Genomic DNA, 14,127 nt, shown 5'->3' on the forward strand with positions numbered 1-14,127 from the left:
GTCACGGCCGCGGTAGCGTAGGTCTGTGGATGGGATGAGGGGCTCCACGATACAGTTGACGAGTGACGTTTGCTCTACAACGCATTAGGGCCCGGTGTATTTAGGAAGAAGTTTTGCGGAGCGGCCAGGTACAGTAGCAGGTGCCCGAAGCCATACCAATGAACCAGGTGGAAAGTTTGGAGCCGAACGGTCCCCAGTCAGGCGGGATGGTTGCTGCCACTGGTCCTCGGTAGAAAAAGAGCGGGCAAGCTGGCAGAACTCTTCAGCATGTCGAGCAGCTTCGGGCAAAGTTGTACTTTCGGTCTCATAAGGCTTATATGGGAGAATAGTGTCTACTGTATTTGAAGGTTCTCGTCCGTACAGAAGAAAGTATGGCGAAAACCCACTAGTAGCTTGTACGGCAGTATTGTACGCGTAGGTGACGAAGGGGAAAACTTGGTCCCAATTCGAATGATCAGAGGCGACGTACATCAACAGCATATCGCCAAGAGTACGGTTGAAGCGCTCCGTCATGCCATTCGTTTGAGGGTGGTACGGTGTACTTGTGCGGTGCACGATTCGGCATTCGTTGAGTAATGCCTTCAAGGCGTCAGAAAGGAACGCACGGCCTCTGTCACTTAAGAGCTCGCGAGGGGCACCATGACGAGGAATGAAACGTTGCTACAGAAACGTTCTAACGTCATGGGCTGTGGAAGTCGGCAGCGCGGCTGTTTCGGCATAGCGTGTCAGATGGTCTATCGCAACAATAATCCAGCGATTACCAACTAGAGTTGATGGTAGTGGTCCGTAAATGTCAATGCCGACGCAATAAAAAGGTCGACTAGGACAACGAAGAGGTTGTGGCGGGTAGACTTGCCCGGAAAGTAAGTTTTGTCGTTGGCACTGAGCACACGAGCGAATGCATTTGCGCACGTAGTTATACATGCCACGCAAATAAGATCTTAGTCGAAGCCTAGCGTATGTCTTGAAGAGGCCTGCGTTGGCACACTGTGGGTCTTCGTGAAAAGCTTCGCAGATAGTAGCTCGAAGATGGCAGGGTATCACAAGGCGACACTTGCAACCGTCAGAAAGGTAGTTGCGTCGATAAAGAAGATGATCCCTTAGGCAAAAGTTGCTAGCCTGGCGGCAGAGAGCGCGAGACGGCGAAGGAGTGAGAAGATCAGAAAGAATGGTCATGAGGGCACTGATCCAGGGATCCTTTCGTTGTTCTATGGTCATGTTGCGCATGGCGAATGACGCAAGTGCAGGCTCGAGGGAAGAGAGGCAAACACCTTCATCCGATATGGGTGAGCCAGAAAGGGCGTCGGTGTCCGTGTGCTTACGACCAGATCTGTAAATAACGTGGATGTCGTATTCCTTAAGTTTGAGCGCTCAGCGAGCAAGTCGTCCGGAAGGGTCTTTAAGTGTGGATAGCCAACAAAGGCGTGGTGGTCAATGACGACGTCGAATGCGTGACCATACATGTAGGGGCGAAATTTTCCAAGGGCCCAACTAATAGCTAAACACTCTTTCTCGGTCACGGAGTAGTTAGCCCTAGCTTTCCACATCGCGATACGACGTGGCCAAGAATGGTGAGCGGCCGGGCACCAAAACGACACTCCTTGATGTTGACTTGAAGGCCGGCGTCGGTGAGGCGTGTGAGGACGTGCTCGAGACGATTTAAATGGGTGTCGAAATTGGTGGCAAAAACAACTACGTCATTGAGGTAGCATAAACATGTGTTCCACTTGAGGCCTCGTAAAATAGTGTCCATCATTCTTTCAAAAGTGGCCGGAGCGTTACAATCGTAGGCCGAAAGGCTTAAAGGTAAATTTGTGTAGTTCATCAGGTGTGAAGAATGCTGTTTTCGGTCGGTCAGATGCTTCCATAGGTACTTGCCAGTATCCAGACCGTAAATCCAGCAAAGAGAAGTATTCTGCTCCCTGCAAACAGTAAAGGGCGTCGTCTATTCGCGGTAACGGGTAAACGTCCATACGGGTAATCTTGTTTAAACGTCGATAGTCCACACAGAACTGAATGTAGCCGTTCTTCTTCTTAACAAGAACGACCGGTGACGCCCAGGGACTGTTAGAAGGCTGTACAATACCACGCTTGAGCATGTCAGCAACCTGGTCGTCAATAACACGGCGCTCCGACGCTGAGACTCGGTAGGGGCGCTGCCGTAGAGGCGTATGGCTTCCTGTGTTAATCTTGTGAGATATGTTTGATGTGCGACTGAGGCCAGAAGCGTGGCTGTCAAAAGAAGTACGAACCTTTTGCAGCAGGTTCACCAACTGGCTTTGTTCTGAAGAAGACGTTGCGACATTGATGGAGTGGTGGAAAGCGTCAACGAGTGACTGGTCAACAACAAAGTCAAAAATGAGTGCGCTGAGGTCCGTAGAAGTGCTCTGAGGTCCGTAGAAAGTAAACTAAGTGGAGCATCAAAAATGTGACGGGTGTCGATCGGATGCACGTGACTGAGACATTCACCATAGAATAAAGGTAAACGCCCTTCTAGCGTATTGTACACGAGCGTCTTCGTGACGCCATGGTGGAGAGTAAGGAGAGCAACGGGCATTGGAAAGCATTTGCGTTGAATGAACAGGGCAGAGGGCGTAAATAGAACATCACCGTCGGAAATAGCGTCAAAGGACACAGTCTCAGCAGAAAAGAGTGCGGTGGTACGGTGGTGTCGTCGGAAGACAAATAATAGTACGGCAGAGAGGCTTCGACAGCGTCAACATCAGGAAGTGCAGATAGCTCAAGTTGAGCGCGACAGCAGTCAATGACGGCATTATTATTCGCAAGGAAGTCCCAGCCGAGTATCTTGTCATGGGAATACGAGGGCAGCACTACGAATTCGACGATATACACAATCCCTTCAATGACGACTCATGTCGTACAGGCTGCGAGAGGTGTTACACTTTGTGCGTTAGCCGTTCTAAGAGAGAGGCCGGATAATGGCGTCAGAACTTTGCGGAGTTTGCGGCACAGGTTGATGGAACGAACGGATAGAGCGGCTCCGGTGTCGACAAGCGCCATGACGACGATACCATCGACTGACACTTCAATGACGTTAGCTGGACAGGGGCGAGGACTTGTGCATGGCGACGGGGATGCAGTTCGTGCCTCGGGAACTGCGGCCGTTAGTTTTTCTGGTCGGCTGGTCCGGAACGACGACGCATATGGGAAAGCGAACGTTGACGTGGAGATGGGGAGAGGCGGGTGGGACCGTGTGGACGATCAGAAGGAAAGAAAGAGGAAGGAGGGCTAGAAGGCGTAGAAGAAAACTGAGGGTCGAAAGAGGGCATTCGTCGAATGTTCTAAGCAGCCTGGCGACGACGTCAATAACGTGCCACGTGGCCAACATCGCCATAAGCAAAACATATCGGACAGTTGTCGTGGGTCCGCCATTGGTCGGAGTAGACTCCGACTTGCGGCTGGGGGGCAGAAAACTGTGGTCGAGGTGGTATCGGCATAGGCGGCGGTGTATAGGTCGGCGGCGAAAAGGGCGGCGGCGTATACATAGGCGCTGGCTGAAACGCAGGCTGTCGAGGTCGAGCAACGACCTCGGTGTACGTGAGAGGTGCGGCGACTGGTGGCAGTTCATGGGCGGGAGAAAGAACTTGTGCGACCTGGTTTTGAATGAAGTCGCGGAGTGTAGACGTTAATATGCGTGGTAGATCGGGTACGCAGGACATCAAAGAGAGCTGACGAGCAACCTCAGCGCGGATGAACTCTTGGATCTTGGAGAGAAGAGGGGCACGGTCTTCTCCTATGCCAAGGGTGGACAGGCTGGAAAAAGTCGTCGAGCACCGAGGGACGTCGGGTGGAAAGACGTTATGTGCGCAACTCGTCAAAACTCTGGCATAAGTCGATCAGTTCTAGAACAGTGCGAGGACTCTTAGAAAGCAACATTTGGAAAGCGTCGTCCTCAATGCCCTTCATGATGTGCTTGATATTAAGCTCTTCGGACATCGACTTGTTGACTCGCATGCAAAGGTCCAGAACGTCCTCAATATAGCTTCTGAAATTCTCACGAAGCTGCTGGGACCGAGTATGCAAGCGTTGTTCGGCACGGCGTTTGCGTACCTCCGGCCGTCCGAAAACTTGTTTGAGACTTGTTTTCAAGACCGACCATGTAGGGAGTTGCGCATCGTAGTTTTTAAACCTCAGCCTTGCCACGTCCGACAGGTAGAAGGAGACGTAGGCCAACTTGGCGGCGTCATCCTATCTGTTGTGAGTACTCGCTCGCTCGTACATTGAGATCCAGTCATCAATGTCCTTGTCTTCTGTGATTGAGAAAACAGGGGGATCTCGCCGACGCAGAGAACCGGCGCAGAGAACAGTAGGCGGTGCCTGTGGAGGAGTTCGAGCGGCGCTCGCGTCGATAGGCATAATGTATGGTAAAATGCGATTTCGAAGCTCCAGGGTGATTGAAAACCAGCAGATTCCACCACTTGTAACGGGGTTTATTTGCAGAGCAAAACGCAGAAGGCGAAGCAGTCAGGAGCGCCCGGCCAAGCGCAGCAAGCACGAGCTTATGCTGATGGCGATGCCCCTGACGCGCCGAGAAATGCCGCTGAGGCGCCTCTTCTTCACTACAATATATATATGAACCAGCGGCCCTTCTCTTCGTAGCGCAGGCAGAGAACTCAACTCTCATGAGTTTCCACTATATGAGCTAGAAGTAGTTTAGCGCTAGTGTCTATGCGGTTTGTTTCGATGGCACTTCAAGAGATCACATCAGACTAGGCTAAAGTGCCCAGCACGCAACTCCTGCTGCTGGTTGCTGCAAAGATATTTAAACAACGACGTCCTAATGATAGGAAGTATCGTTATACTGCGTCCAAGTCCCTTGTGCTATACCTGCAGAATAAACGAATTTTCGTTGCTAACATCACGTAAAAGCCACGGGCAACAACACTGTCGACTCCCACGTGCTCTGTTGCTCTGGATTAAGTCTTATTTTATCTGTACCGCTATGAGAATAATAGAAATTAAAGACTTCAGATGTCTTTCCTAAGAATAATTTTCCTGCGATACACAACGTTTGTATACGAAGTGTAAAATAAAAAAAGTGTGCTGAGCTTGTTTTCAAATAAATATTGCTTCAACTTTTTCTATGCAAGCATGATTAAAATTAGTTTTGGATTATCGGTACTTGGAGCGTGTTTCTCAAGAACGGAGGTGTGAGAAGCTTGAACGTTGTAACGGTTGTCCTCTTCATTGTTGTTCTTTGTATAGTTGTGCATTTTTTACGTTCTTCGTTTTATTTGAACGGCGCACTGCAAGTAACAAGCTGCTTTGGGTTTTTTATTTACCATTCCGATAACTATAACTTTTGTTTCATTGCATTTGAAGTGAAACCGCGAGTTTTCGGGTATGCACGGACTTTATGAGTGAGGCCAACGCTTGTCTTAAAGTCGCCACCTCACACTGTGTTGATGGTTTCATTAACCGTACTTCTGTTGGAAATGTACCAAATCGTAACGACACGTCGTGACTACGGTTGCAGGAGCTATTCGCGAAGACCACAGTCACGATACTTTTCGTCACTGTTCCGACGACCAAGACCATTGTCAGAGGAAAGTGTCAGATGTGAAAAAAAGCAGTCTGAGTATGGTGTCATGAATTGCGTGCCCAAGAATCTTCGCGAACCGCGAAGTCATATGCACGGCTATCGTTGACGGAACTTTTTTTCTTTGCAGCCTGATCGTTTATTTTTTCAATGTACCTTTTGTGCACGAAATAATTTCCCGATATCTCGATCGACTTAAGAATATGGATCTTTTATGTTAAAGAAATAAAATGGGAATAATGCAATACCAGAAGAATTTACGTAGCAAGAAAACACAACAAGCAGCTGGTCTGTATACTCTTCGCAACAAACGAAATGTGACCAGTGGCAAGCATGAGCCGCCCATTTGTCACCATGAACATGTGAAGTGCTGCCAAATCGTTGTGTTTCGCGCCTGTCAATGGTGACAACCGAATGGGGCATTTCTATGAACGCTAGCAGTACAGAGGGAACGAGAACGTTCGATACGTTTTTTTTATTATGAGAGCGACGGCTGTGACTTTTTTATTCCACCAAATACTGGCGATCAAGGCTCTTCTCAGGATGAAATAACCAGTCAGGCCTAAGGGCCTTAACTTCATCATACACACTTTGCAAAGATATCTGTAGTCCAAGCTTACTCGTACAATGCTTGTAAAATTTTAACTTCGAGCCCACATTAACCATAATAAACCTTGATTAGCACTGTCTATCTGGTTATAGAAACACACTAAATTATTCGTGCTTGAACACTGTAAAGTATAGCTTAAGCAAGCGGTAAAGACAAGAGGAGTGTCCATTTTCAGCATAAATACAACGCAGAATTGCTCTAAATAAGTATCCAGAGTGACAGAAATCCGTTGAAGGAAGTGAATGGTCAAGGTGATCATCCATCGCTTCTGGGAGCAGCTATACCTTTCAACCATTGCGAATGATCGCAGTGTGATGCCCCCATCACTTGTGTCTGAATATGTGTTCTTTGCAGATGCACTAGCACCAAAGGTGACCGGGCTTCTACTCCACAAAAGCTGCTGCATGGTATCGTGACTCTCTGCTACCGGTGTGTTACGAAATGCTCACGCACGTACTTTTGGAATTTTTTGTGCGCATTCGTTCAAGTGCATCTGAGCAACTTCAGAAGATCAAAGTGTTGTGCGCTCCACGGAATTGAAAGAACGCCGCCCTATAACCAGATTCACGCTGATGAAGGCTAGCCCGCACGCCACAAGGTTGATTGATCGATCGATCGATCGATCAATAGATGATAGATAGATAGATAGATAGATAGATAGATAGATAGATAGAGAGATAGATAGATAGATAGATACTGTTTTTGTTGGCCATGTAAGCTTCATATTCAACACTGTGGGATAGCAGTTGGCGATTGGGCAACACAAACACCTATTGTGTTGCACTGGCCACATTAACAGTCATTTCCTTGCAAACACAATGATGTTACTTCATAGAAGCTTTAACCTGTAGGCCAAGAGGTGTCTTTAGAACATGCCAGATGTGCACAGATTTTCCCCACGGAGTGAATTGAAAATATTGTGTACTTGCAGACTATCGAGCTAATAGAAATTGGGTCGACTGATTGTCAAGGTCCCGCAGGTCGCGGAATCAAATCCCGGCTGTGGCGGCTGCAATTCTGATGGAGGCGGAAATTGTGTAGGCCCGTGTACTCAGATTTCGGTGCACGTTAAAGAACCCCAGGTGGTCGAAATTTCCGGAGCCCTCCACTACGGCGTGTCGCATAATCATATGGTGGTTTTGGGACGTTAAACCCCACAAATCAATCAACCATGAATCAATGATTTTCAAGGTGCATTAGAAATGCGTATCCTTGCGACAACTGATGTCGTATATTGCTATACTTGGTTTGCGGCAAATCTGTACTCCTTTTCTTTTTGGCGTGATTGAATTTACCTCGAGTGGTACCTTCATGGCGGCACCATAATAAAGCAGCAAGATAGGCACTTCAAGTGCCACTGCGCAGAAACCATGACGCTGATTGATAAGTTATTTTCGTTTCGCGTGTTAATAAACACATGTTTATTTTCCTTAAGCATCCAGTGAGGGCTTTCGAGGATATATTTTAGCAGTTCATGTCTGTGTGTTCAAATACAGAAACGATAATCAAGGAATGATAGAGTGCAAAGAAGGAAAAAGCACAGGTTTTGCCTAAAGCAAGACTACGTGCGTACCGTTCCAAGGCCACCGTAGTTCAGTGCGGTGACCCCATGCATATACATTAACGGACGAAGCATGGAGCCTGTCGGTACTGTAATAAGGTTGACATCGTAGTCATAATACGGACTGGTGCCAGTTTCGTCATACAACGGCGTCGTTGTGTCCATCCACATGTACCGAGAAGAGAGACCCAGAGCCTTTATCCACGCCGGGAACAGTGCCCCACGGTCCAGCTCCACATCCGGGTACGGTTCTGAGTCAAATAATAAAGAATGATTTGATAAATATCAAATAAAAATATCAAAGGTCTCCTCAACTGTGAGCAGCGTATTGTGCTTTTAAGTAGCTGTAATCTTTAATTCATAGCGTGATACCTGAGCCACTTAAATTTCGTCGAACTGTTGAGGTTATGACTACTTCTGAGATAAAGTTGAAATAGTGTCCTCACAGAGTGCTTGATACGCCACCGAAAACAATTTCGTATTAGAATGTATTGCCTAATAACTATGTTGTGAATGCCCAATGCAACACACACACTAGTATTAATAGCAAAAGAATGGTGTAAGCCTTGTAGTTCGAGATCCTGCATTCGTCTCCAATAGAATGGAACTTGAGAAAGCGCATAGTACGTCATGTTTACATAAGAATGGTTCAATGCTCACCTCTCAGGTCAGCCATCTCATCAGCAAACGCATCAGCAATCATTCCGTGATTATTCTTTGAATTCTTTTCTCTTTCATGACTATTTGTTTTCGCTATAAGAGTGTGTGACATAAAGCCGAGTTGTTAGCTCATGAAAAAAAAACATTGATAGCTCATGGCAACCAAACGCGCGTAGATACGAAATGTTGAAATGTTGATACGGCACATGGATGATGGTGCCGTCTAGTACACATAATTGCAAATGCCCTTCTTCGTGCGCAGTAAATTACACAAATATTTATTGTATATTTCCCAAAATAGTTATTAAAAACCAAAACAATATTCCCACCCGTTTATAACAAGTAAACATGCTTGCTAATGATATATATTCTTAGATATATAGTGTTATGAATTGTTATTATAACGATTCCTTAAAGTATTTTGATGCCAACAATGACAATTTTCCAAGATATCAGCGCTTTCTTGGGTATGGCTTTTCTGGCACAGCTTTTTTGTCTAGAGTTTGTATGTTAACTCTCTAGAAGTGATACACGCATGCTCAGTGCCGCGGCAGCGATGGGATGGATGACGTCACTCACAAAGCAGCCAATGGCGCGCATGCTTGAGTACGACGCAGAGAACGACGTAACTGATTGTACAGCCATTGTAGACAACTCGTGACCGTATACATTATTCGCTCCAAAACGTTCACCGTAGTCCTATATGTACGTTCTGTTTCCCACCATATAAAAAAACCTGCCACCCATTAAGACGTAATTGTGGTTTTTCCTGCTGGCAAAAAGCTGGGAAGCGTGTGCGCAGGAGCACAGAAAAGGTTGCAGAGGGGCCACTACCTACCGCCCGTGAAATGTGCTCTATAAGGCACTCTAGGCGTTTCCGTAATTGTGCCAGCGGAATGGGGCACTTCATCTCTTTTGTCCTGCGTTGGTGTGCACATGTTCCAGACGGGCCGATGTGTCAACTTCGGTCAAAAAAAGCACGCCAATGCTTTAGGAGCTACGTCATCCGAGCTTCAGTCTCTCCATTTCTGGTACGGTGTGGTGTGCAGCTGAGCTACACAAAACCCCTGGAGTGATGAGGCACAAGGACTAGAGCACGCGTGAAATTGCCGAAACTTTTAATAAAAGCGACATGCAGGTGCGCAAGGCCGAGTTCACTCTGCCTCTCTTATTTGCCTACGCTGTCCTGCACCGTTCCGACAGGGCTACCAGTCTTTCTAGAAGCCAAGCATCCGAGATGAAGAGACGTTCCGCGACATTTTTGTACGGTATAGAGCACGTGTCAGCCAACAATGAAAAAAGCGTGTTGCTCTACTGATGTTGAGGATTTATATGTACAGCGTACGCAGTTAGATGTTTGGTTGGTGTGCATAAGGTTTCATAATGCCATCCTTCTTGTTTAGGCCACGTTTTTCTGTTAAACCTTCAGTTGTTAGACAGCGCTTGTGTAAAGTGCTTTCTTGTGTTTCAAGTGCTAATTTTGGTGGTCAACATGAGAATGTTCAAACCAGCCCAATTCGCTGCATTATTGTTGTATTACTTCGAAATGACCATTTTTGAAAGCCTCCAACTCAAGCTCCCCACTCCACACTAAGCGCACTCATGCAGCATTATGTTTTTTTGTCATAAGCTTAATGTGATATCATGCTACATGTAATCCCGAGGTGTCTTATGGGTTATACTAAGTTGGAACAGGGTGCATGGCTTTTAGAGCAGCGCTGTGAGCAGGCTCAAGTGCCTTTTGTGGCAGTCTTGGGGCATCCAGAAAGGCTTTTTGGAGCAGCTAGAAATGCCTTTTTTTAGCACGTTTGGAGCAGCCAGAATGCCCAGACCAGACGTGGCCCCGTTTTACAGCATCTGCGATGCAACATTTGTCTAACGCTGCAGTTGTCAATTACTACGGTAAATTGTGCAATATTCCTATTATTGAGATAGCAATTATATGGATACTTCTCGACCGATTGTCCCATTGACTTTATGTCACGTATACTGTTCAAGCTACTTTACCCACGCCTCCCTATTAAAAAAACTGCGTTTTCAATGTATTCAACTGTGTGGGTAACACTGCGCTGTACAGTGTGGCCCAGTGCACTACAGTTGGAGGAAGCCACTGGGACACACTGCACAGCGTGGTCCAGTGTCTTACAGCGCGTTTGGGGGCACTGGTCACCCTCACAGTGTCTCACCGCACACTGGAAATATTAGCGACACATTGAAAAAACCTGGGCAAGATCAGGGCACTTTCTGTAAGACTTCATATCAGTCTATCGCAGAAAGCTTACCAATCATATACAAATGTGTAACCTAGTATATGTGCTACACCTATATGGCCTTAGTTTTAGTTAGGTGATGCACGTGTGAGTACACTAACAATCATATGTCGAGCGCGTGGGCGTTTTCCCGAAATATGATGGAGTGTAGTCAATGTATTTCTTAAACCGCATCGATAGAACTGATAATTCTCAGCACAGTGTAACAGTAGTATTATTCTGATAATCCAGATCAACCTGCTCTAGCAGTCAGTCGTTCGGGCTCGTACCGCAAAAAGCCGCACGTCCCCGGCAGCAGTTAACCGCTGCAACACCCAATATCGGAGTTATTTGCTTTTTATTTGTGTATACTTGAAGGTTAAATTATGATCTCGCTTGGGTCAGTTATCATCGAAACTACATTTTAATGGTTATTCTTTGTAAATAAATAGCCGCGATCTCCACAGTGACGTCGCTGAGCCTAGTGGCTATTTCGGCGAGAGGGAACTGCTGCGGTTGTAGTACGCGAAACGTAAACGAGGAGGACAGAAAATACTTCAAAACACATGATCGAAACTACAGTGTTCAGTGAGTAGTTCAGATGCGCGATGCTTTCTGCGTAAAAATGAATAACCGGTTAGCTAGTTAGTGCAATTGCCGTAACACATCTGCGGTCACATTGATACGTTTTACGGGAAAACGTACCAGAATAATGTTGCGAGCCAAGGTAAACGGTAACAAATAAGCTGACAACCACCTATTATGTTAACCCGAAATTGAAGAGATTAAACTGTGCGTTTATAAGTGACAAAATGAAAATATTGGATACTGGAAATAGTTTAAACACGAAAAAAAATACCTCCTTTCTTGTTTTTCAGGTATGGTGCAAAGGGCAACATGTAGAGATTCGTGTTGTGTAGTGCCTTGAGGTAGTAGGTTCGACTCCCGCTCATTCTCTTTTCAATAGTATTTCGTGTTTGTTTTGTCTCTGTGCTCATTTTTCAGTCATAATTACGATATAGGCACGACCAAAATTTTCAAAACCAATTTAAAAGCCCGGTTTTAGCTGTTCACGGTTGTCTCATAATGCAGTGCGCCAGCGTCCTAGTGTCAAGCACCACATTATTAAAGTTATCTGGTATGACAGTGGGACTTTGTCACTGTGATTTACGATCGGTATAAGGTCTATAGAAGGGTAAATGGGCGTGAGTGGGGGCAAAAAACGTGGCTGAACGAGAGACCAAGCAATCCGGCTGAGCTCTGTTGCTTGGAGGGCACATGTGATAACAGCACAGCAATCGGGAAAAGACTGCCGTCGAAGCAGAGAGAAAGCACTCCACACATCATAAACTAGCATAAAAGAACGCGAGGGGAGCAGGGGTCCCTTGAACAGCCATTGTGAACTTTGCATGTAAAGGCGCGGCCGCAATCGCTGGCACGTGAACTAGCTCAGCATGGCGGGAACCACTGACTCGTATACAACTGATGCGCTCTCATCGCGAAGAAACAATCGCGAATCCAAAAGACTTAGCTTGACAGCCGCGTTTCAATAACGTTACAATTTGTTGCTATTGCATTCAATCCTTTGCCGTACAACTATGAGTAGCCGTCCATATTTTTTTTCAACATGTGCGCACTATCGTCGACCAGAGTAGAAAAGTTTTGTATAGTGAAGCACAGCGGTAAAACGAACGACGCAATGAGTGTGCGCTCGTAGGCTAAACAAAGATAAGAAAAAAATCCCGATCACTGTTCACGGGTTTCTTTCCTTTGTGCGTACGTTTGAATTTAGCTGCAACCATTCGACATAAAATTAACGTGTTAGCGACAAATTGTATTGTTGTGTCAACTAAGGCTGCCAGCTAAATCCTTTGGAGCCAATATCGCTTTAATATATGCTGGTGACAAAAAATACAGCTATGCCTGCAAAAAACGCTTTCTCCGTACGCTTCCCCTCATTCGCGCTAAGAGTACAGCACGTAGAAGAGTTCACGAGTCATTCGCGCTGATGCCTGTTAAAAAAGCGCGCACCCCAGCGATTGCGACCACGCACTCAAAACCTTCAGCTGATCGAGTGGTCACAGTTTTATTAAAACTGAAACTGTAGCAGTTTCTGTAAAGAGGAAAAAAAAGTCACATTCCCTTGTACGGTTCCTGATGGCTGTCACAGATTTTGCCTAAATTTGGTTGTTGTGGCTTATTACGGTGCTGTGAAACCAGTTAGGAGCAGCATAAATGGTTTGGTACAGGATAGCACAGGCAATAGGGTCTGGTGCACAATGGAGCAGCTGTTCCACTCCTGGTTGTGCAATCATCCCAACATGCACTCATCTGTGTTTCTGAAGATACCTTGCTACATGTCTCGCGGCATTTCCGTGATTTATTGACAACTGCCATAGGCAAGCCACGAAAATGGTTCTCTTCGGTTTTTGTAACTGCCAAATAGAGGTTATTGAGAACCACAGTATAGTCGCGCAAACACCCGTCACCCAAAGCCTTCATACCAAAGGACGTGAGAACAGAAGCAAACAGCGCTTTTTGAATCTTTACTAATTATTGTATGTGCTGTAAGCATTATGAAATGACCCCCCACCAACTTGGTCAAGCCCAAAACATTACAAAAGGCAAAACGTCATTCACTTGCTCTTGTTCCGTGGTATGTCACCTGCAGTTTTATACACTTTAGCTTATTGGTATTTATACAAAAAGATATATCGTCATTACCACTCTATTTAGAGCCGGTTTACTCGTGCTCCATACCATACTTGCGATATATTCTTAATGCTCGTAACAGCATCCATTCGTAAAATAAACTGAGTTTAAACTGATAATTGCAAAACATAAGTCCTCGTGTAGTTACGCGTACAATCGCTTCATCACGCTACCAAGAGATGTTTGAGTGCATTCGATCGATAGAATTGTACACATTATTATTACATTTTGCCATCGCACCTGCTTAGTGATCGGCTAGATACAATATACCCCGTTACAATATACTTGAACTGGGAATGAATAGTTGTGGTATATAGAAGGCATTTTACAAGAGTCCTAACCATAACTGTATGTTACTCGGCACTTGAGCTCGAGAGTGTGAAAATGGTACGACCTAAGCAATCTTCTCGTTAAGTAAGAAGCCAAGTACTGTTTTCTGCCACAGTATAGATGTAGTCGAAGTTTAAAGCGATTGAAATCAACGTTGACAATCGCATTCAACATTTTAAAGCAGCTCCTGAAACATGTGTGCAGCCCTCCAGGCACCATTTTCCCAGATTATTTTAGGAGATATGATTCACCATTGCGAAAAAACGCCAAGAAAGTGATGCATAATTAATAAAAACTGCGTTTGGTCCTCAGTTGTAAGTTATTGAAGGTGGCAAGTGAACATTTCTCGCAAAGCTATAATACGAGTCTGAAGCCGCACTCACGAAAAAACTTGTGTGATTGAATTAGTGCTCATTAAGCAAGACGAGAAAGTCAAGCCAGAGAA

The sequence above is a fragment of the Rhipicephalus microplus genome, chromosome 3 (genome assembly GCF_043290135.1).
Source record: "Rhipicephalus microplus isolate Deutch F79 chromosome 3, USDA_Rmic, whole genome shotgun sequence".
NCBI classification, from domain to species: domain Eukaryota; kingdom Metazoa; phylum Arthropoda; class Arachnida; order Ixodida; family Ixodidae; genus Rhipicephalus; species Rhipicephalus microplus.